The sequence below is a fragment of the Trachypithecus francoisi genome, unplaced genomic scaffold (genome assembly GCF_009764315.1).
Source record: "Trachypithecus francoisi isolate TF-2019V2 unplaced genomic scaffold, Tfra_2.0 Lachesis_group2, whole genome shotgun sequence".
Classification (NCBI taxonomy): Eukaryota; Metazoa; Chordata; class Mammalia; order Primates; family Cercopithecidae; genus Trachypithecus; species Trachypithecus francoisi.
Genome location: NW_022681465.1, coordinates 174012627 through 174034537, shown reverse-complemented (window position 1 = coordinate 174034537; position 21911 = coordinate 174012627).

Below are 21911 nucleotides of genomic sequence, written 5' to 3'. Positions count from 1 at the left end.
CCACAACAGGCTCTAGTGTTTGATGTTCCCCACCCTGTGTCCAAGTGTTCTGTTTTTAACTTTTACAACAGGGCCTTGCCGAATAGACACACCCAATAAATATTTGCTTATGTGAAATATTACCAATTTTCTTTTCCATTATTCCAGTATTATTACATTTATTTTTATGTTGTTGTTACTGAGTATAAACTCCTTTCACATATTAATTATTTGGTCAAATTTCCTTACAAGTTTTCAAATACAGTTAAAAGATAATAAACAATAAAAAACAATCACATACAAAATCACGTATCTGAAAGGTATACCCATCCTAGTGAAATATTTTCTAATACTAAAAAAAAGTCAAAATAAAGCTTTTCTATTATGATTTCAAAAAACAAGTTTTACAGTAATAGATTGAAGTAATTTTGCTGCCAATTTTACAGTGTTATTTTTTCAGAAATACAGGAATAAGAAGTTCATTGTTTATCTATTTCAGTTCCCACAATTTGGTATGTAGCAAAAAAAACACCTTGAATATTCAAACCAACAAATACATCTAGCCTAGCATTTCTATAACTCTATTTCTCTATTGCTACCTGAGATATATTAAGAAAATACATTACAGAAAATACATTTTTATAGATTTAGTGAAAGACTGAAAACAAAGTAGCTTAGTCTCAGATAAATCTAAAATGCCAATTGCCAGTGCATACAGTGAGATGCTTTCTAGGACACAGAATATTTCGTTCTGAGCAAACTGGTCTCTTGGTAAGGACCAATAAAAAAGGGGAGAAAAAAAAAACAGAGAGAAAGAGCCTAAATACGATGTTAAGTAGGATGAATTCTGCTCTCATGCAATAGTCTGGGTACAAAGGGCCCTTTTGATTTGAATACTATTATCAATCCTAACATCATACCATTCAACTCCAGGCTGCTAATCTAGATTGTGCATTTCTGCTGACCCAAAATGGAAATGGCATCTATAACAAATCAAATGCAACAGTATATTTCAAGTATGCAAGGATAACTTAGTATTACAAAAATCTATATTTTATTTCAATATATTAAAAGAGAAAAAACATCATCTCAATGAATACATGAAAAGGATTTAATAAAATTCTCTCATTTGTGATTTTGAAAAATGTCTTAGTGAACCTTTGGATCACACCATATATGAAAATTAACTCAAGATGAAGACTTAAATGTAAGACCTAAAATTATAAAACTCCTAGTAGAAAACATAGGTTAAAATGTCCTTGACTTTGGCCTTGGCAATCATTTTTGGGTATGACATCAAAAGCACAAAAAAGGATAAATAGACAACTGGAAATACATCAAACTTAGTGTTTGCACAGCAAAGGAAACAATCTACGAAATGAAAAGACAGCCATAGAATGGGAGAAAATATTTGCAAATCCTTTATCTGATAAGAGGTTAATATCCAAAGTATATAGTGAACTCATGCAACTCAACAGCAAGAAAACTCATTTAAAAAATGGGCAAACAACCTGAACAGACTTTTCTTAAAGATATGCAAATAGCAAACAGATACATGAAAAGATACTCGACATTAGTAGTCATCAGGGAAACGCAAATCAAAACCACAATGAGATGGCACATCACATTGTTAGGATGACTATTACTCAAAATGACAAGAGATAACAAGTATTCGTGAGGGTGTGAAGAAAAGGGAACCCCTGTATACTGTTGGTGTACAAGGGATTGTAAACTGGTATAGCCATTATGGAAAACAGTATGGAGTTCCTCAAAAACTTAAAAATGGAACTCCTATGTGACCCAGAAGTCCCTTGCAGGGTATACATCCAAAGGAAATAAAATCATTATGTCAAAGTGGTGTCTTTACCCTCTTGTTCACTGCAGCATTATTCACAGCAGTCAAGACATGGAAACAAACTAAGTGTCTGTCAATGGATGAATGGATATAGAAAATGTGGTATATGTACATAAAATACTGTTCAACTATAAAAGAGAAGGAATCTTGCCACATGAGATAAGAGGGATGAACCTGAAGGACATTATGCTAAGCAAAACGTCAGACATAGAAAGACAAACACTGTATGATCTCACTTATATACGAAATCTAAAAGAGGCTAACTCTTAGAAGTACAGACTAGAAAGGTGGTTGCCAGAGGCTGGGAGGTGGGGCAAATGAGGAGATGCTGGCCAAAGATTACAAACATTCAGTTATAAGACAAATAATTTTGAGGACTCTAATGTACAGCATGGAGGCTATTGTGAATAATACAGTTCTGTTTACTTGAAATTTGCTGAAAGTAGATCTCAAGTGTCCTCACCCCTGGCCACACACAAAGTGTAACTATGTATGGTGATGGATGTGTTGGTTAAAGTGATCATGGTAATCATTACACAATGTATACAGATTTCAAATCATCATGTTGTACACCTTGAATATGTATGATTTTTATTTTTCAAGTATATCTCAATAAAACTAGAAAAAAATAAAAATATTGAAATAAAAAAACTTGGTAAATTCATTTAACCTGAGAAGCAGTAACCATTTTTTAAAAACTAAAGAAAATTCCACCTTAAAGGGGAAAATGCAGCCACATTCTCAGTAAAGTCAGGAATGTTACAAGAATGGCTGTTACCATTTCTATTCAATACTAAGCTAGAGAACCTAACTTGCACAATAAAGATTGGAAAAATAAAAATTAGAAATGGGAAAATAAAGTCCTCCTTATTTGCAAACTACAAAATCAGTTGTATTGAAAAACTCAATTTGTAGATCTACTGACAAGGTGGCTGGGTGTAGGAAGGTCAGTTGCATTTCTATATAAGAGCAGCACACAACATGAAAACTTAATTAAAAAGAAAAAATCATCTTACAATATCATAGTATCAAAGCATATAAAGTATATAGGAATTAGTACATTCAAAGGCATTCATGTTCTCCATAAATTATGGAACTTTATTGGAATGAATGGAGCTTTAACTAATAGGAAGCTAGCTCCTTTCCTCATCTCCGGAACACTATACTCTGTAGTCAATGAGGTTCTAGAACTAAGAAAACACAGGTCTTTCTGGCCATAGAATGGCTAAAATTGCTTGTGTCAGGCCAAAAAAATGCCTATCTGGCATCCTCTGAACACCCTCAAAATGGTTCTCTATTTCTGCTGATTTTTCTGGTTATTCTTTGAAAGACAGTCCTTGTTTTTAGACACCCAGCCCAGTCAGGTGAGAGTAGATATTTCTCTCAACATTTCTTTCTGCTATGTTCAGTTTTTTTTGTTTTTTTGTTTTTTGTTTAACCTCTATTAGTCCTTCCTTATTTCAATGCACACTTTCTACTCTTTCCCAAGGTTAGTCTCAGCTTGCCTATTTCTACATTATTTATGTTCAGTGCTATTATTGGCTCCTTATAAAATATCATTTCTCAAAATGCACATTTGCATTGTATATGTGCAAATGTATATCAATATATATGTATGTGTGTGAGTGTGTACATCTCCTATAACACAATGATGTAAATCTCTTAATGCATAAATACGAATAGGGCCTATTCAATATTTCCATGCACCAAATCCCCATCATCATATATTAATGTGGGAGGCAGAGCAGATTTAAAAATAAGTAACACAATTTATAAGTAATCAAGTAGTTTCTCAACTCTTTTTAAAAGCCACTTAAAATCAGGCCAGGCGCGGTGGCTCAAGCCTGTAATCCCAGCACTTTGGGAGGCCGAGACGGGCGGATCACAAGGTCAGGAGATCGAGACGATCCTGGCTAACATGGTGAAACCCCGTCTCTACTAAAAAAAATACAAAAAACTAGCCGGGCGAGGTGGCGGCGCCTGTAGTCCCAGCTACTCGGGAGGCTGAGGCAGAGAATGGCGGGAACCGGGAGGCGGAGCTTGCAGTGAGCTGAGATCCGGCCACTGCACTCCAGCCTGGGCGACAGGGCGAGACTCCGTCTCAAAAAAAAAAAAAAAAAAAAAAGCCACTTAAAATCTTACACTATTTTTTTTATTTTCCTGACTTTTTAAAATAGCTTACATATGCAGACATTAGAAAAAAAAAAAAAACTCCAATATTTAGAAAAGGCCAAAAAAAAGTATTATTAAGAAAGTACTTAATTTCATATATCAAAAAGTCTTCAGGTTTGATGTGACTCAAAGTGCCTGAGATACGTCTAAAAATTAATGAAATGACAATTGAATGGAGCAAGAATTAATGTGGTAAAAATTATTTTAAGCCATGGAAAAAAGGTTTTGAGATTACATTCCTATCTGATTTAAGTTTTCAGACTACAAGCCAGCTGGGGGACAAGTGAATTTGTCTTGGCATGCATAGCTGTTCAAAAATTATCTACTTATTTCCCTTTAAAAAAAATCACAGACAAGTATTTGTCAAAGTTCATGGAGTCTTTTCCCTGAATTAAAACAAAAAATCTCAAAGTAATAAAACAGTTACTGTGCATTCCACTACAACATACTTTCATCTTGAGTAAAAACTGTGACTTGATTTCAAGGGTTCATCTTTTCTAATGCCTAGGGAAAGTGGATAGATTAGCTGTTGAAAGAAAAGTCCCAAAAAGTCATTATACTTATTCATTCACAACCTAATTAACTTGCAACAAATCTAATACATTTCGACGCACTTGTTATCTCAAAGGCTCCTTTCCCATCTCATATTTCTAATGGGTCTAACTGGTTTGACGCCACCCTTTCAGAGTCCCCACAAACCAGACACTGATAGACTTCCCACCAAACAATCATACTTTTAAAAACTGAGTGACTAAAATTCTTTTTCTCTTGAGGACTCAAGATACTTAACATCATATAAAACCAAGATCAAGTTCATGCATAGCAGTTTTGCAGCTAAAGCAAGGTTTCACAGCCCAGCTCTGATTCAAAAGTACCCAAAGGATCCCTATTTCTTGAAACACTTCTCAACCTTGCCCCATGCTCCTTCTGCAGACTCATCTTTGATCACTTCTCACACACCTAAACCCGTTGTGCAAACCACATCAAACTCATGACAGTCATTTTATGACTATTTCTTGATTCATGTCACTCTCTGGGTGAAGTTCCTCCTTTTGTTTTTTCTTAGTTGGCAAACTCCTATTCATTTGAAGCCCAGCTCAAAATTCCCACTCACTCTGCAGCTTTGCAAAAATCTCCATCCCACTTCTAGTCTAAATAAATAAATTTGCTTTCCCAGATGTTCTCCTACAGACCTTTATACGCAATTGACCCCTGAGCAGCACATGCTTAAACTGCACAGGTTCACTTATACATGGAGTTTTTCAACCAAACACCAATTAAAAATAGAATATTCACAGGATGTGAAACCCTCTTACCTGGAGGGCAGACTTTTATATACATGGGTTCCATGGGGTCGATGGCAGGAATTGGGAATGCATGGATTTTGGTATTTGTGGGGTGTCCTGAAACAAATCCCAGCCCCCATGGACAACAAGGGGCAAACGTACATCTATATAGTCAACCCTTGAACATAGGGGTTGGGGGAACGGACAGCTCCCGTACCTCACCCTGTGTAGTCAAAAATCCACATATAACTTTTCGCTCATCAAAAGCTCAACTACTAAATAGCCTCCTGTTGAACAGAAGCTCTATCAATAACATAAGCAGTTGATTGATATTTTGTATGTTATATGTATTCTATACTGTATTCTTACAATCAAGTAAGCTAGGAAAAAGAAAATGTTATTAAGGAGATCATGAAGAAGAGAAAATTATTTACTATGCATTAAGTGGAAGTGGAACATCATAAAGGTCTTCATCTGCATTGTCTTCATGTTGAGTAGGCTGAGGAGGAAGCAGAAGAGGGATTGGTCTTGCTGTCTTGGGGGTGGCAGAGGAGGAAGAAATTCCATGTATAGTGGACCTATGCAGTTCAAACCCACGTTGGTCATGGGTAAACTGTATTATAATACTGGCTTTGTGAACTGCTTTAGCTTAAATCTTCACATTTAACCAATTTTAGTAGACATTTGTCATTTTAGTCTCCTCAGCATTTAAACACCTTTTTAAATTTAGGGTACAGTTGTCAGAATTCTCAAAAATAAATACAGGGAACCAGTTACGTTTGAACATATTTATACTACAAAGTTATCTGTTATTTAACCAGAATTGATGTATGCTTTGCAATCATAATACTTATTTAGTACATTCAAATTTGGGGGGCAAAATAGATAAATGTATCATATGAAGCAGTATCATCACCACCACTTCAAAAATAAAATTGTATAAACCTTGGGTAAAACAATGAAACAACGCAGGCATACACCTGAAGGAGCTAGGAAAAGAAGAACAAGCTAAACCTAAAGTTAGCAGAAAGAAAGAAATAATGAAGATCAGAACAGAAATAAATCAAGTAGAGAACAGAAAGACCACAGAAACAAATCAATAAAACTAAGAATTTTTTAAAATAAACAATATTTCAAGAACTTTACCTAGACTAAGAAGACAAGAAAGACTCCAATATATAAAACGAAAAATGAATGTGAAAACATTACAACAGGGCCCTTAAAATAAAAAGGGTCATAAGGAACTATTACGAAAAACAATGTAGGGGAGGGGCCAAGATGGTCGACTAGAAGCAGCTGCAGTTGGAGGCTCCAACTGAGAAGAATGAAAACAGCGAGTGTATCCTGCACCTTCCCCTAAGGTATCCAGGTTCTCTCTTTGGGACTGACTAGGCAGTTGGTGCCACCCACAGAGGGTGAGGAAAAGCAGGGTGGAACAGTGCATCCACCCCCAGGAGCCACATGGTTCAAAGGGAGCTTCCAACACCAGTCAAGGGAAGTGGTGAGTAATTGTGCTACCCTACTCAGAAAACCATGCTTTCTTTCACAAATCTGTGCAACCCATAGATCAGGAGATCCCCTTGTGAGCCCACACCACCAGTGCCTTGGGTCCCAAACACAGAGCTGTGCAGAGGTTCAGCAGCTACTCCAGGTTGCAGCCAGAGGCAACAGGCTGGACACTGCCTAAGATGACCAAGTTCCAAAAGGAGGGGCAACAACCATCATGGTGGCTCTAGCCTGCCATTTTCCCCTGTTGGTACCAGGGAGACGGGGCAGTTAGGACTGGGAGGATTGCCCCACAGTGCAGAATAGCAACTATGGCAGATTGTAGTCAGACTGTTTCTTTAGGTGGGACCCAGATCTATTCCTCCTCACGAGTGGGGTCTCCCTTTGGGAATTTCATCAACTCCAACCAGGAGTTTGAGGACAGAGCTGTGAACTCCCTGAGATGGAGCTCCTTGTGGGAGGGGTGGCCACAGTCTCAGTGGAACAGCAGACTTAGTCTTTCCTGCCTGCTGGCTCCAAAGAGGCTCAGCAGTACAGAGGAGGCTGATTCCTCCTAAAGCAGTGCACACCCTCCAACCAGGGGTAGCCACAGTGCTTCATTAAGCAGGCCCCCTGATCTTGTGCCCCCTGATTGGATAAGATCCCCCAACAGGGGTCACCAGACACCTTACACAGGAGCATTCCTGCCGGCATCAGGTTCATGCCCCTCTGGGACAGAACTCCCAGAGGAAGGAGCAGGCAGCCATCTTTGCTGTGCTGTAGCCTCCACTGGTGACACCTCCACGTGCAGGAGCAACCCAGGAGAACAGGGTCTGGAGTGGACCCACAGCAAACCTGAGCAGCCCTACAGAAGAGGGGCCTGGCTGCTAAAAGAAAAACAAACAGAAAGCAACAGTAACAGCATTATCAACAACCACAACAACAAAAACCCCACAAAAACTCCATTTAAAGATCAGCAGCCTCAAAGATCAAAGGTAGATAAAGTAACAAAGATGAGAAAGAATCAACAATAACAAAAAAAGCCAGAATGCCACCCCTCCTCCAGATGATCACAACACCCCTCCAGCAAGGACACAGAACTGGGCCAAGGTGGAGATGAACGAACTGACAAAAGTAGCCTTCAGAAGGTGGGTAATAAACTTCGCTGAGCTAAAGCAGCATACTCTAACCCAATGCAAAGAAGCTAATAACCATGATAAAATACCACAGGAGCTGTTATCCAGAACAATCAGTTTAGAGAGGAACATAAATAAGCTGATGGAGCTGAACAACACAAGAACTTCACAATGCAACTGTAATTATCACTAGCTGAATGGACCAAGTGGGGGAAAGAATCACAGAACCTGAAGACTCTCTTGCTGAAATCAGACAGACAGACAAGATTAAAGGAATATAAAATAAAAAGGAACAAACAAAATCTCTGAGAACTACAGGATTTTGTAAAAAGACCGAACCTATGACTGATTGGTGTACCTGAAAGAGATGGGGAGAACAGAATGAAATTGGAAAACGTACTTCAGGACATCATCCAGGAGAACTTTCCCAACCTAGCAAGAAAGACCCACAATCAAATTCAGGAAATCTGGAGAACCCCAGTAAAATATTCCATGAGAAAATCAACTCCAAGACACATAATTATCTGATTCTTCAAGGTGGAAATGAAGAAAAAAAAATGTTAAAGGCATCTAGAGAGAAAGGCCAGGTCACCTACAAAGGGAAGCCCATCACACTAACAGAGACCTCTCAGCAGAAACTCCACAGACAGAAGAGACTGGGGCCATTATTCAGCATCTTTAAAGAATTTCCAACCCAGAATTTCATATCCAGCCAAACTAAGCTTCATAAGCAAATGGGAAATAAAATCCGTTTTAGATAAGCAAATGTTGAGGGAATTCATCACCACCAGGCCTGCCTTGCAAGAACTGAAGGAACCACTAAATATGGAAAGGAAAACCATTACTACTGATTACAAAAACACACTGACGTACACAGACCAAGGACACTATAAAGCAACTACATTAACAAGTCTGCAAAATAACCAGCTAGCATCATGATGACAAGATCAAATTCACACATAACAATATTAAACTTAAATATAAGTAGACTGAATCCCCCAATTAAAAGGCACAGAATGGCAAGATGGATGAAGAGTCAAGACCAATCAGTGTGCTGTATTCAAGAAACACATCTCATGGGCAAAAAACACACATCGGCTCAAAATAAAGGCGTGAAGGAAATTTTACCAAGCAAAAGGAAAACTGAAAAAAGTAGGGTTTACAATCCTAATTCCTGACAAAACAGACTTTAAACCAACAATGAGCAAAAAAGGCAAAGAAGGGCATTACGTCATTGTAAAGGACTCAATTAAACAAGAAGAGCTAACTGGCCTAAATATACATGGACCCAATACAGGAGCGCCCAGAATCCTAAAACTAGTTTTTAGAGACCTATGAAGAGATTTATATGTCCACACAATACTAGTGAAAGACTTTAATACCCCATTGTCAATGTTAGATCATCAGGACAGAAAATTAACAAAGATAATCAGAACTTGAACTCAGCTCTAGATCAAGTGGAACTGATATTTACAAAATCCTCCACATTAAAACAACAGAATATACATTATTCTCAACACCACATGGCACTTACTCTAAAATCAATTACATAATTGGAAGTAAAACACTCAGCAAATGCAAACAAACTGAAATCCTAACAGTCTCTCAGACAACAGCACAATCAAATTCATCTGCAAAGAACTCAAACAGATTTACAAGACAAAAAAAAAAATCAAACAATCCCATCAAAAAGTGGGCAAAGGATATGAACAGACATTTCTCAGAATAAGACATTTATGCAGCCAACAGACACATGAAGAAAATGCTCATCATCACTTGCCATCAGAGAAATGCAAATCAAAACCACAATGAGATACTATCTCACACAAGTTAGAATGGTGATCATTAAAAAGTCAGGAAACAACAGATGCTGGAGAGGATGTGGAGAAATAGAAACACTTTTACACTGTTGGTGAGACTGTAAACTAGTTCATTGTGGAAGACAGTGTGACAATTCCTCAAGGATCTAAAAGTAGAAATATCATTTGACCCAGCAATCCCATTACTGGGTAAATACCCAAAGGATTATAAATCATTCTACTATAAAGACTCATGCACACGTATGCTTATTGTAGCACTATTCACAATAGCAAAGACTTGGAACCAACCCAAATGTCCGTCAATGATAGCCTGGATTAAGAAAATGTGGCACATATATACCATGGAATACTATGCAGCCATAAAAAAGGATGAGTTCATGTCCTTAGTAGGGACATGGATGAAGCTGGAAACCATCATTCTGAGCAAACTATTGCAAGGACAGAAAACCAAACATGTTTTCACTCATAGGTGGGAATTGAGCAATGAGAACACTTAGACATCACACAATGGGGTCTGTCAGGGCGTGGGGGAAGGGGGGAAGGATAGCTTTAGGAGAAATACCTAATGTAAATGACGTGTTAATGGATGCAGCACACCAACATGGCCCATGTATACATATGCAACAAACCTGCACATTGTGCACATGTACCCTAGAACTTAAAGTATAATTAAAAAACAAAAGAACTTAAGATTTAGAAACTCACTCAAAACCACACAACTCACTTCAGGAGGCTGAGGCAGGTGGATCACTTGAGGTCAGAAGTTCGAGACCAGCCTGGCCAACATGTTAAAACCCCATCTCTACTAAAAAAAAAAAAAAAAAAATACAGAAATTAGTCAGGCTTGGTGGTGTGCTGGTAGTCCCAGCTACTTACGAGATTGAGGCAGGAGAATCACTAAGGCAGAAATCAAGAAGTTCCTTGAAACTAATGAGAACAAAGACACAACATATCAAAATCCCTGGGATGCACCTAAAGCAGTGTTAAGAGAAAAATTTATAGCACTAAATGCTTACATCAAAAAGCTAGAAAGATCTCTAATCAACATCCAAACATCACAACTAAAAGAACTAAAGAACCAAGAATAAACAAACGCCATAGGTAGCAGAAGACAAGGAATAACCAGGATCAGAGTAGAACTGAAGAAGACAGACACAAAAGCCCTTCAAACAAAATCAACGAATCCAGGAGCTGGCTTTTTGTAAAAGTTAATAAAATAGACCACTAGATAGACTAATAAAGAAGAGAAAGGAGAAGAAGCAAATAGACACAATAAAAATGATAAAAGGGATATCACCACTGACCCCAACAAAATACAAACAACTGTCAAATAACACTATAAACACCCTCTATGCAAATAAACTAGAAAATCTAAAAGAAATGGAGAGAGTCCTAGACATATATACCCTCTCAATACTGAATCAGGAAGAAGTTAAATACCTGAATAGACAAATAAGTTCTGAATTTGAGGCAGTAATAAATAGGCTACCAAACAAAAAAAGTCCAGGACCAGGCAGATTTATAGCTGAATTCCACCAGAGGTACAAAGAGGCGCTGGTACCATTTCTTCTGAAATTATTCCAAACAATTGAAAAGAATGGACACCTCCCTAACCCATTTTATGAGGCCAGCATCACCCTGATACCAAAACCTGGCAGAGATACAAGAAAAAAAAGAAAACTTCAGGCCAATATCCCTGATGAACATTGATGCAAAAAGTCCCAGTAAAATACTGGCAAGCTGAATTCAGCAGCACATCAAAAAGCTCATCTCCCACGATCAAGTCAGCTTCATCCCCAGGATGCAAGACTGGTTCCCAATATGCGAATCAATAAATGTTTCATCACATGAACAGATCTAAAGACAAAAACCACGTGATGATCTCAATAGACGCAGAAATGGCCTTCAATAAAATTCAACATCCCTTCATGTTAAAAACTCTCACTAAACTAGGTATTGAAGGAACATGCCTCAGAATAAGAGCCATTTACGAAAAACCCACAGCCAAAATCATACAGAATGAGCAAAAGCTGGAAGCATTCCCCTTTAAAACCAGCGCAAGACAAGGATGCCCTCTCTCACCGCTCCTATTCAACATAGTACTGGAAGCTCTTGCCAGGGTAATCAGGCAAGAGAAATAAATAAAGGTATTCCAAAGGAAGAGAGGAAGTCGAATTATCTGTTTTTTCAGATGATATGATTGTATATTTAGAAAACCCCATCATCACAGCCCATAAGCTTCTTAAGCTGAGAAGCAAGTTCAACAGTCTCAGGATACAAAATCAATGTGCAAAAATTACAAGCATTACTATATACCTACAATAGAGAGCCAAATCATAAATGAACTTCCATTCACAACTGCTACAAAGAGAATAAGATACCCAGAAATACAGCCAACAAGGCAAGTGAAGGACCTCTTCAAGGAGAACTATAAACCACTGCTCACAAAAATCAGAGATGACAAACAAATGGAAAAACATTCCATGCTCATTGATAGGAAGAATCAATATCATGAAAATGGCCACACTGCCTGAAGTAATTTATAGAATCAATGCTATTCTCAGTAAACTACCACTGGTGTTCTTCACAGAATTAGAAAAAGCTATTTTAACATTTATATGGAACCACAAAAGAGCTGTATAGCCAAGGCAATCCTAAGCAAAAGCAACAAAGCTGGAGGCATCATGCTACCCAACTTCAAACTATATTACCAGGCTACAGTAACTAAAACAGCACAGTGCTGCTACAAAAACACAGGCCAATGGAACACAATAGAGAATTCAGATATAAGACCACACATCTACAGTCATCTGATCAACAAACCTAACAAAAACAAGCAATGGAGAAAAGATTCCTATTTAATAAATGGTGGTGGGAAGACTGGCTAGCCATATGAAGATTGAAAGTATACCAACAAATTTGGTAATTTAAAGGGAATGATTAAGTTTAGAGAAAAATGTAACCTAACAAGGTTGAAGCAGAAAAGATAGAAAGCCTTAACAGACTAATAACAAAGAGATTGAATAATTTAAAACCTCCATAAAAAGAAAAACCCAGGACCAGATGGCTTGAAGCTGAATTCTATCAAACTCTTAAAGAAGAATTAATACTAATATGTCCTATGTCTTCCAAAAAATAGAGCTGGAGGGAATACTTCCTAACATATTTTATGAGGCCAGAATCACCTAACACAAAAAAAGACTATGGTCCAATGTCTCTAATGAACATTGATGCAAAAATCATCAATAAAATATTACAAATCAAATTCAACAACACATCAAAAATATTGCACATCGTAATCAAGTGGAATTTATCTCTGGCATGCAAGGCTGGCTTAACATACACAAATCAATTAATTCGATACATAGATTTCACAGACTAAAAGCCAAAATTCACAAGATCATCTCAACTGATGCAGAAAAAGCATTTGACAAAGTCACTATCCTTTTTTTGATAAAAACTCTTATCAGTTTTGGTATAGAGATAGTGAATATGTTCATGTGTTTCACTATAGTTATCGTTTTACTAGATATACATATCCCATTACATCATGCTTAACTTAAACATATACCTTAAACATGCAATAAACATACTTTACCTGAAACATATGTAACCTTAAGCATATGCAATACCTTAAACATGCTTACCTTAAATATATGCAATACATTAAATATATGCATTATTTTTAAAAAATGATTTTAAAACCCTGGCAAACTCTATAAATTCTCCTATGTATTATTTATAATTATGTATTTTAATATGAATCAAGACAAAATAAACAATCTTCCAGTTTGTACCCCAATACCTAGATGACACTTCTATAGTGTAAACTTTATAATTCAAAAATAGCTAGTGAAGGATCAATAACTTTGTTTTTTTGTTTGTTCTTTTGTTTGAGACAGTCTCACTCTGTCGCCCAGGCTGTAGTGCAGTGGCGCAATCTTGGTTCACTGCAACCTCCGCCTTTTGGGTTCAAGCAATTACCTGTCTCAGCCTCCCGAGAAGCTGGAGCTATAGGCACGTGCCACCATGCCTGGCTAATTTTTGTATTTTTAGTAGAGACGGGGTTTCACCATGTTGGCCCGGCTGGTCTCAAACTCCTGACCTCATGTGAACTGCCTGCCTCAGCCTCCCAAAGTGCTAGGATTACAGGCGTGAACCACTGTGTCCGGTCCCATGACTTTTTAAGAAAAAAATTTTCTAATGAGTATTACAATGTTTTTCCCCAATCATTTCTTCCTTTTGTAGTATTAATTTTATTTTGCAAAATATAATATAGAATAAGTACTTATTTATATATCTAGTAACATGGTCAAAAGTGAAGGGTTTTTTTGACTAAGCTCTTTTCCATATAAAATTTTCATAGAAATAGACTTTTGCAATTTTTTTCTAAAAATCAATACTTTCATGAAATCAGAGCTTCACAGGATTGTTTATAATCTTAGGATAAAATTAAACACTTTCCTTATCAAATCATAAACATTTGTTTATGACAATGACTCAAAATCTGCTTTTAAGTTCAGTTAAAGCATTACACTACCTCACAGAAAAACTTGGAGAGTTTTTTTTCTTCATTCTATATTCCAACACTAAGATTATCCCAGGATCCCCTGAACTGTGCCCACCCAAACACACACACACACACACACACACACACACACACACACACCCCTTTCTCTGTGAGAGAAAAGTGACCTTCAGGAAGATACTGGTGTGTAAAAGGAAATAAAAGGAATAGGAACACAGGGTAAATAAACCATATTTGAACTTTGTACTTGTAGACCTAGAATATAAATGCTGGATATTCTACAAATACAAAGATTCTGCTGATCCTCACTTCCCCAGTCACTCTTAAATGGAGGAGCTTAGAAGGTGCATGTAACAATCCAAATTCCTTTAAACCTACCTCCATCCAGATTCCATGGACAACTTTTGCTAGAATCCAAAGTCTAAATTTCCATTAATGACATAGACTTCCTTTTGAGGACTCATATTCAGTGCTTTGTTATAAGGACTCCCATGACTTACTAACCTGAACAATACACATTAAAGCTTATATGGAATTTTCCCTCTTTTTCCTGACTTCTCAGCTGATTTACACAGAGTTGACTATCTTCCTGTTACATTCTTTTCCTTTGAATTCTATGACTTCACACTCAGCTGGTCCTTCTTTTACCTTACAGTGGTTCTTTCTTGGTCTTCTCTAATTGCTTCTCCTCTAAGTTTTAAATATTTAGATTCCTACGTAGTTTTTCTAGATTCTCTTCTCGTTGCACTCTCCACTTTTTTCTTAAGTAAACTCATTGATTCCAGGGTTTGCATGTAACACAATGCCACCTAATTTGATACGCCCAGCTCACACAGCTCCTATGAGCACCAAATCCTCATATCTAACTGCATAATTAATATCCCAAGAAGATAATTCACAGGCCTTTGATTTTATACAAGCAAAATCAAGCTCATGATATTTCCTCAAAACAATGGCCTTTGTGTACATTGTGTTATTCATCCAGTGGCAATCACTGTGAGTTCAGAGCACGAGTTATAATTTGAACTGACTTAGGCTCTAATCTCACCTCAGACTCTGTGTTTGTCCATTTTCATGCTGCTAATAAAGACATAGTCAAGACTGGGTAATTTGTAAAGGAAACAGGTTCAATGGACTCACAGTTCCACCTGGCTGGGGAGGCCTCACAATCATGACAGAACACAAAGGAAGAGTAAATGCATGTCTTACATGGCAGCAGGCAAGAAGGAATGTGCAGGGGAACTCCCCTTTATAAAACCATCAGATTTCGTGAGACTTATTCACTATCATGAGAACAGCACAGGAAAAACCTGCCCCCACGATTCAATTACCTCCCACCGGGTCCCTCCCATGACACTTGGGGATTATTACAATTCAAAGTGAGATTTGGGTGGGGACACAAAGCCGTATCAGACACTTAACTCAGTTCCATCTCAACTTGTTACCTATCTCCCTAAAATATCATCATTATTAATCGAATGAATGAATTGATAATCTGCATCCAAGTGTGCTGTTCCCTCCATTCTTTCTCATTTCCGAAACCCTGCTAGTGCTTCTTCCAATATTTTTCTCTGTCGCATGTGTTCTCAGGCACAGAGCTCGGCTTTTATATAATAACCTGGGCATCTGACTCCCTCTTCTCGTTTCAATTTTGGCAATAGAATCCATGAGATTTCTGAAGCCACGTATGGTGAGTACAGCATGTAGTCTCAGCTAAATATAAGTTCCCTTTTAAACATAAGTTCCAATTCCAAACATCTTTGTGAATATATAAAACTGAATGCTTTTAACAGCACCCAAGTCACATGGAGGCCAAGGTCAGAGGATCTTTTGAGCCCAGGAGTTCAAGACCAGTCTGGGCAACATAGTGAAACTCCATCTTAAAATAAATAAATAAATATTAAATAAATGTATTATTTATTTATGAAGTCATAGAATTTCTCTTGTTGATGATTTTTCTGTTCCTCCAAACACTTTAGTTTCTCATCTAGCAGTTTTCAAAAATTCCTCTATATCAATGTTTCTCAAACATTTTATCTACAAAACACTTCTTATTCGATGTAAATCAGTATCACTAATTTCAGGTAAAAAATTGCCATATTTTAAGTTACAAAAATAAAACATTAAAATCAGTATTTTTGTTAATTTTCTATTAATGATGGGGATAATAATACTTCTAACATTTTATCGAGGACTTCATATAATGCTAGTGGTATATAGTAAAAATTAGCTATAGGTTAGGTACACATCTGTGTTGATTTATTTTCTGTCTTAAAGATCAACCATAATGGCAACAAATTTAGATAGCTCGGGCTAGAAAGTTAAACACTGATGAAAAATTATGAAGAAATTTCACATCGAAAACAATTTTCAGAGCAGGGCACAATGACTCATGCCCATAATCCCAGCACTTTGGGAGGCTAATGTTGGAGGATTGCTTAGGATTAGGATTATATATTATCAATATTTTTTTTCTGATAAATGAATAAAATCATCAAGTATTAGATAAGGGTCAAACTCATGGAGTCATTTGCTCCATAATTTAGCCTTACTTTAAATCCTGTTATACTTTAATCAAAAAATAATAATAAAGTCATGGTATTTCTACTTTTAAGTAGTAAATTTAGCCTTTTCAAGATTCAAACATATCACTAAGATTTATCATTTGAATAAGCCACCGAAGTTGACATACTAAGTATCCTAAGTATCAAGAAGAAATATTTTGTATCATCTTCACCTCAAAAATTACTGTTTTTAAAGTGAAGATGATGTACTCTGAAAACTACTGTTTCCCATTAACAGCCAGAGCACCTCAGTGAAAAACCTGTCTTATTATTTTGTCTATTTCTTCTTAAAACATCCTGAAAAGAAGTATAAACACTGACAGTAATTTCATCATATTCACAATTCTCACTCTTTTATTTTGCCAGGAACGCAATTTTTTTTTTTTTTTTTTTGATATGGAGTCTCACTGTGTCACCCAGGCTGCAGTGCAGTGGCATGATCTCGGCTCACTGCAACCTCCCCCTCCCGAGTTCATGCCATTCTCCTGCCTCAGCCTCCCGAGTAGCTGAGACTACAGGCACCCGCCACCATGCCCAGCTAATTTATTTTATTATTATTATTATTATTATTATTTGTATTTTTAGTAGAGACAGGGTTTCACCATGTTGGCCAGGATGGTCTCCATCTCCTGACCTTGGAATCCGCCCACCTCGGCCTCCCAAAGTGCTGAGATTACAGGTGTGAGCCACCATGCCCGGCCAGTAACACAATTTTTACTGTACAAATGGCTCACACTCTGCCACACCAATGTTAAAACACCTTTATATTTAGCACCACTCAAATATAATTAACATTTTTTAAAAATCTCTTCTGTGGCATAAGATTTAGTGATAACCAATGCATAAAGTCATTGAGTACTTTCCTCTCGTATATTCTGCATATTTATCAAAAATGCATCATGTTAAGCACATCACTTTTTTTGTCCAAACGAAACTGCTTAATATTAAGCACATGAACATAATTGCTTTTCTAAATCAACTATCTTTGGTATCAGGCAACAGCCAACAGTGTTGTTTGATTTTAAAATCATAACTTACAAATAATGTTTTAATTTTTTTCAGCATTAATTATACTAGTTTATAATCTTTTGGCAATAATAAAATCTCAAAAAATTCCACAGTAATTTTTGTGGTTTTTAGTTTAACAAGATTCAATAACTTTTTATGAAAAACAAAACTTTGCCAGGTGTGGTGGCTCACACCTGTAATCCCAGCACTTTGGGAGGCCTTGGCGGGCAGATCACAAGGTCAGGAGTTCGAGACCACCCTAATACAGTGAAACCCCATCTCTACTAAAAATACAAAAAACTGAGCTGGGCATGATGGCAGGCGCCTGTAGTCCCAGCTACTCGGGAGGCAGAGGCAGGAGAATGGCATGAAGCCGGGAGGTGGAGCTTACAGTGAGGTGAGATTGCACCACTGCACTCCAGCCTGGGCAACAGTGCGAGACTCCATCTCAAAAAAAAAAAAGAAAAAAACTTTATTATTATTCTTACTCTAGAAAAATTTTGATTTATTAGTAATCTGAAAATAGCATCATAACAAATACAGCTTTTAGTCTTTATTTAATACAGTTTTCAAAATAGACTGCATATCCCATAAAATTTAATTTTCACATATTCATCTGAATAATCCATTGTATTTCTTACCTAAAGTTTTCTATTTGGCTGCTTATGTTAGCCTATTATACTTTATTATTTTTCTGAAATTATGCAGACTTATTCTATATTCACATGATTATTCTTAAATGATGCATTACCTGACAGTTGTTATCGCTTTTATGCTATTATAAAACATCTTAATCCATTGATCCATGTTTCAGGAGTTGGGGCTGAAATGCAATACAACTATACTAGAATACGAACTTATAAAGCTTAAGCAGGAAGTAAATGATACACAAATATTTTAATCAAAACAAGCTGTCCCTTGAAAACTAAATGTAAGCCAAGACAAACTGCCCAATTTAGTACTTGTTGCACTTAATAAGATTGTAAGAAAGTAATGGAACTTCTGAAAATCTAATGATTAATCTTCTATTTTAAAGTTGTAAAGTTATATAAATTTTATGTATGAAGTTATATAGATTTTATATATATATTTCTTTCCTTTTCTCTTTGTAAATATCACATCACATGATAAACCAATTATTATCACCATTCATCGATATACATGTCACCAAAAAAGTGTTCTGTGGTCAAGTTTTTGGAAAATTTGGACTAAACAAAGTCTACTAAGTTTCTTTCCTAAGAGCAAAAATTTAGCATGTGATGGTGTATGAAATTATTTCAGCACATTATCTTCTTCCCATTTTATGGAAGTTTCATTTGGAACATGGTTTGGAAACATTTTTTTTGTTTGTTCCTTCAGTCCCACCTGGGCTTAATTAGTGAGTTTTGGGTTTTTTTTTTTTTTTTTTTTTTTTTTTTTTGAGACAGAGTCTCACTCTCTCGCCCAGACTGGAGTGGAGTGGTGTAGTCTCAGCTCACTATAATCTCTGCCTCCTGGGTTCAAGCGATATTCCTGCTTCAGCCTCCCAAGTAGCTGGGATTATACGCGTCTGCCACCATGCCCGGCTCTTGTGTCTTTTTTTTTTTTTTTTTTTTTTTTTTTGCATTTTTAATAGAGATGGGGTTTCACCATGTTGGCCAGGCTGGTCTCAGACTCCTGACCTCATGATCCGCCTGCCTCAGCCTCCCAAAGCTCTGGGATTACAGGCATGAGCCACCATACCCAGCCGATTGTGGGTTTAATGAGACTAATCAGGTTTCACTTATGGCTTAGCTGTATGCCTCCCCACAACCCACGGACAACAGCTCAGTTCCTGAATAGGCATGTCAATTTACCTTTTTTCTGGAGTCCTCAGCTGAAAGATATTAACTACCATTAATTCTAACATTTGTGGTTGTATTTAACTTATCCATTTCTTACATCTTAGGATTTCATGTAGTCTAGTTTATTCCATCTTCTGATAAAGGTATAGCTTCATTTTCTAGGCTTTCAGATCTTTATATAGCTCCAAAAGTAGTGAATGCACTTTCCTTCTCTCACACTGTTTTGCCACATTTATCCACTTACCGCTTTCTTCATCTTGACACTGATTTTGCTTCATCTTCATAAAATATTTTTTCTTCTGTCTCCCTTCTTGAATTATTTATTACACCTTGTCTAAACATGGTCAACACTTTTGGAAGTGGCAAATCATAATACAAAAGAAAAAGGAACTGCTGTTCCAAGAGCGAGGTGAAAGTTTTTTGTTACCATTAGTTAACAGTTCTGAGGAGAGAATATGACTAGTGAAAAGGTGAGATCATTATGGGGTTAAACACTGCAAATAACAAGCAAGTGAATTTTATAAAAGTTTCTCATCCTTATTGAATCTCAATTTTCTCATCTTTAAAATAGATATAATATCCAAAGGTAGATTTATGATACAGAATGTATAACCTGGAAGATAACAGATATTCAAAATATGTTAATTACTCTTATCCTGTTTCCTTAAGGCAATCAGTGTGTGTGGAATTCAGACAAGCTACTTTATTCTACTTACTTCATCCACCAAAAGCAAGAAGTTTAAACCAGATAATGTTGAAGGGCCTTGAATTTCTAATACTCTGTGAGCATAAGGCATGTTCCCTTCATCTCCTTCGACATGAATCCAGCCACATGTCACTGCACATAATTGGGAGTTTCTCCGCAGAAAGGTAAAAGCAACATGTACCTCTGAGGTCACCAGAGCAATTCCCTGGGTGCCCCTAGCTGGTGTCCCATGATGAATTATAGCCTTTCATGGGTTTCCCTAAAACCTCCTTTTAAAAGTAGCTGCAGAGATAGTTTACTTATATTTCTTCTTATTGCTTGTAGGCTACATATGCTGCCAAGAAGTCCAGGGATTTACGAAGTTTTATTAAAAATTTACTATTCCAGTAACGAATTTCAATAACTAGGTTCTATGCATATTGGTCAGAGATATTCTGGGTACCAGACTGATAAATGAGTGGTTCTTCTGTTTTCAACAAACCGGGATTTCATACCACTCTTAACTCTTCTTGAACAAAATGACAGTCTACTGTTCTCTCCATTATAGTATTAAACTGACTTCATTAGGGTTGCTGATATTTCTTTTATTTTCCTTTCAATCTCTTCTAATGGATTTAAAAAAATACAAATCAAAGGATGCATTTATTACTGTACTTTTCTCTAAAAGCATTGCCCAAAATAAAACTTTAAAGTAAAATAACTGTAATATTCTCTAATATCCCATATGATAGCTATCAGTGGTTTAATATTGCCTTGAAAAGTACATGGAAAAATAAACCAATCCACCTAGCTAAGATATATTAATGTAATATTATATGTCTGACAAATTCACTCAAGCTAAAAATAATTAGCATTAAATCAATAAATTCAAGCTATGTACATAATCATTCCAATCTTTTAGAAGTCCGCTTTGCCATTCCCTGTTACTTCTTTTTTCTACTACACATGTCATAGTTAATAGATTTTTAATTAATATGCAAGTATTCTTTTTTTTTTTTTTTTGAGACAGAGTTTCGTTCTTGTTTCCCAGGCTTGAGTGCAATGGCGAGATCTCTGCTGACTGCAACCTCTGCCTCCCGGGTTCTAAGGATTCTACTGCCTCAGCCTCCTGAGTAGCTCAGAGTACAGGTGTCCACCACCATGCCCAGCTAATTTTTTGTACTTTTAGTAGAGACGGGGTTTCACCATGTTGGCCAGGCTGGTCTTGAACTCCTGACCTCAGGTGATCCACCCACCTTGGGCTCCCAAAGTGCTGGGATTACAGGCATGAGCCACCACACCTGGCCCTATCTGCAAGTAGTATTTCAGAAAAGATTAGAAACTACTTGTTAATAACGATACCTAACATCCAATCCCACCTTCCATGTTTAGAGAGACTTGACGCATCTCTCTAGGATCTTTTGATAGCTATCTTACAATCAAAAAGAAAATGTTCAGAGAGGCTAAGTGCCTTGCTCAAGGTCACCCAGTAAATATAGGGCAGAACTAATATAAAAGCCCAGGTCATCTGATTTCAGTGTTCTTGTTCTTATTGTAATACTCTCCTGCT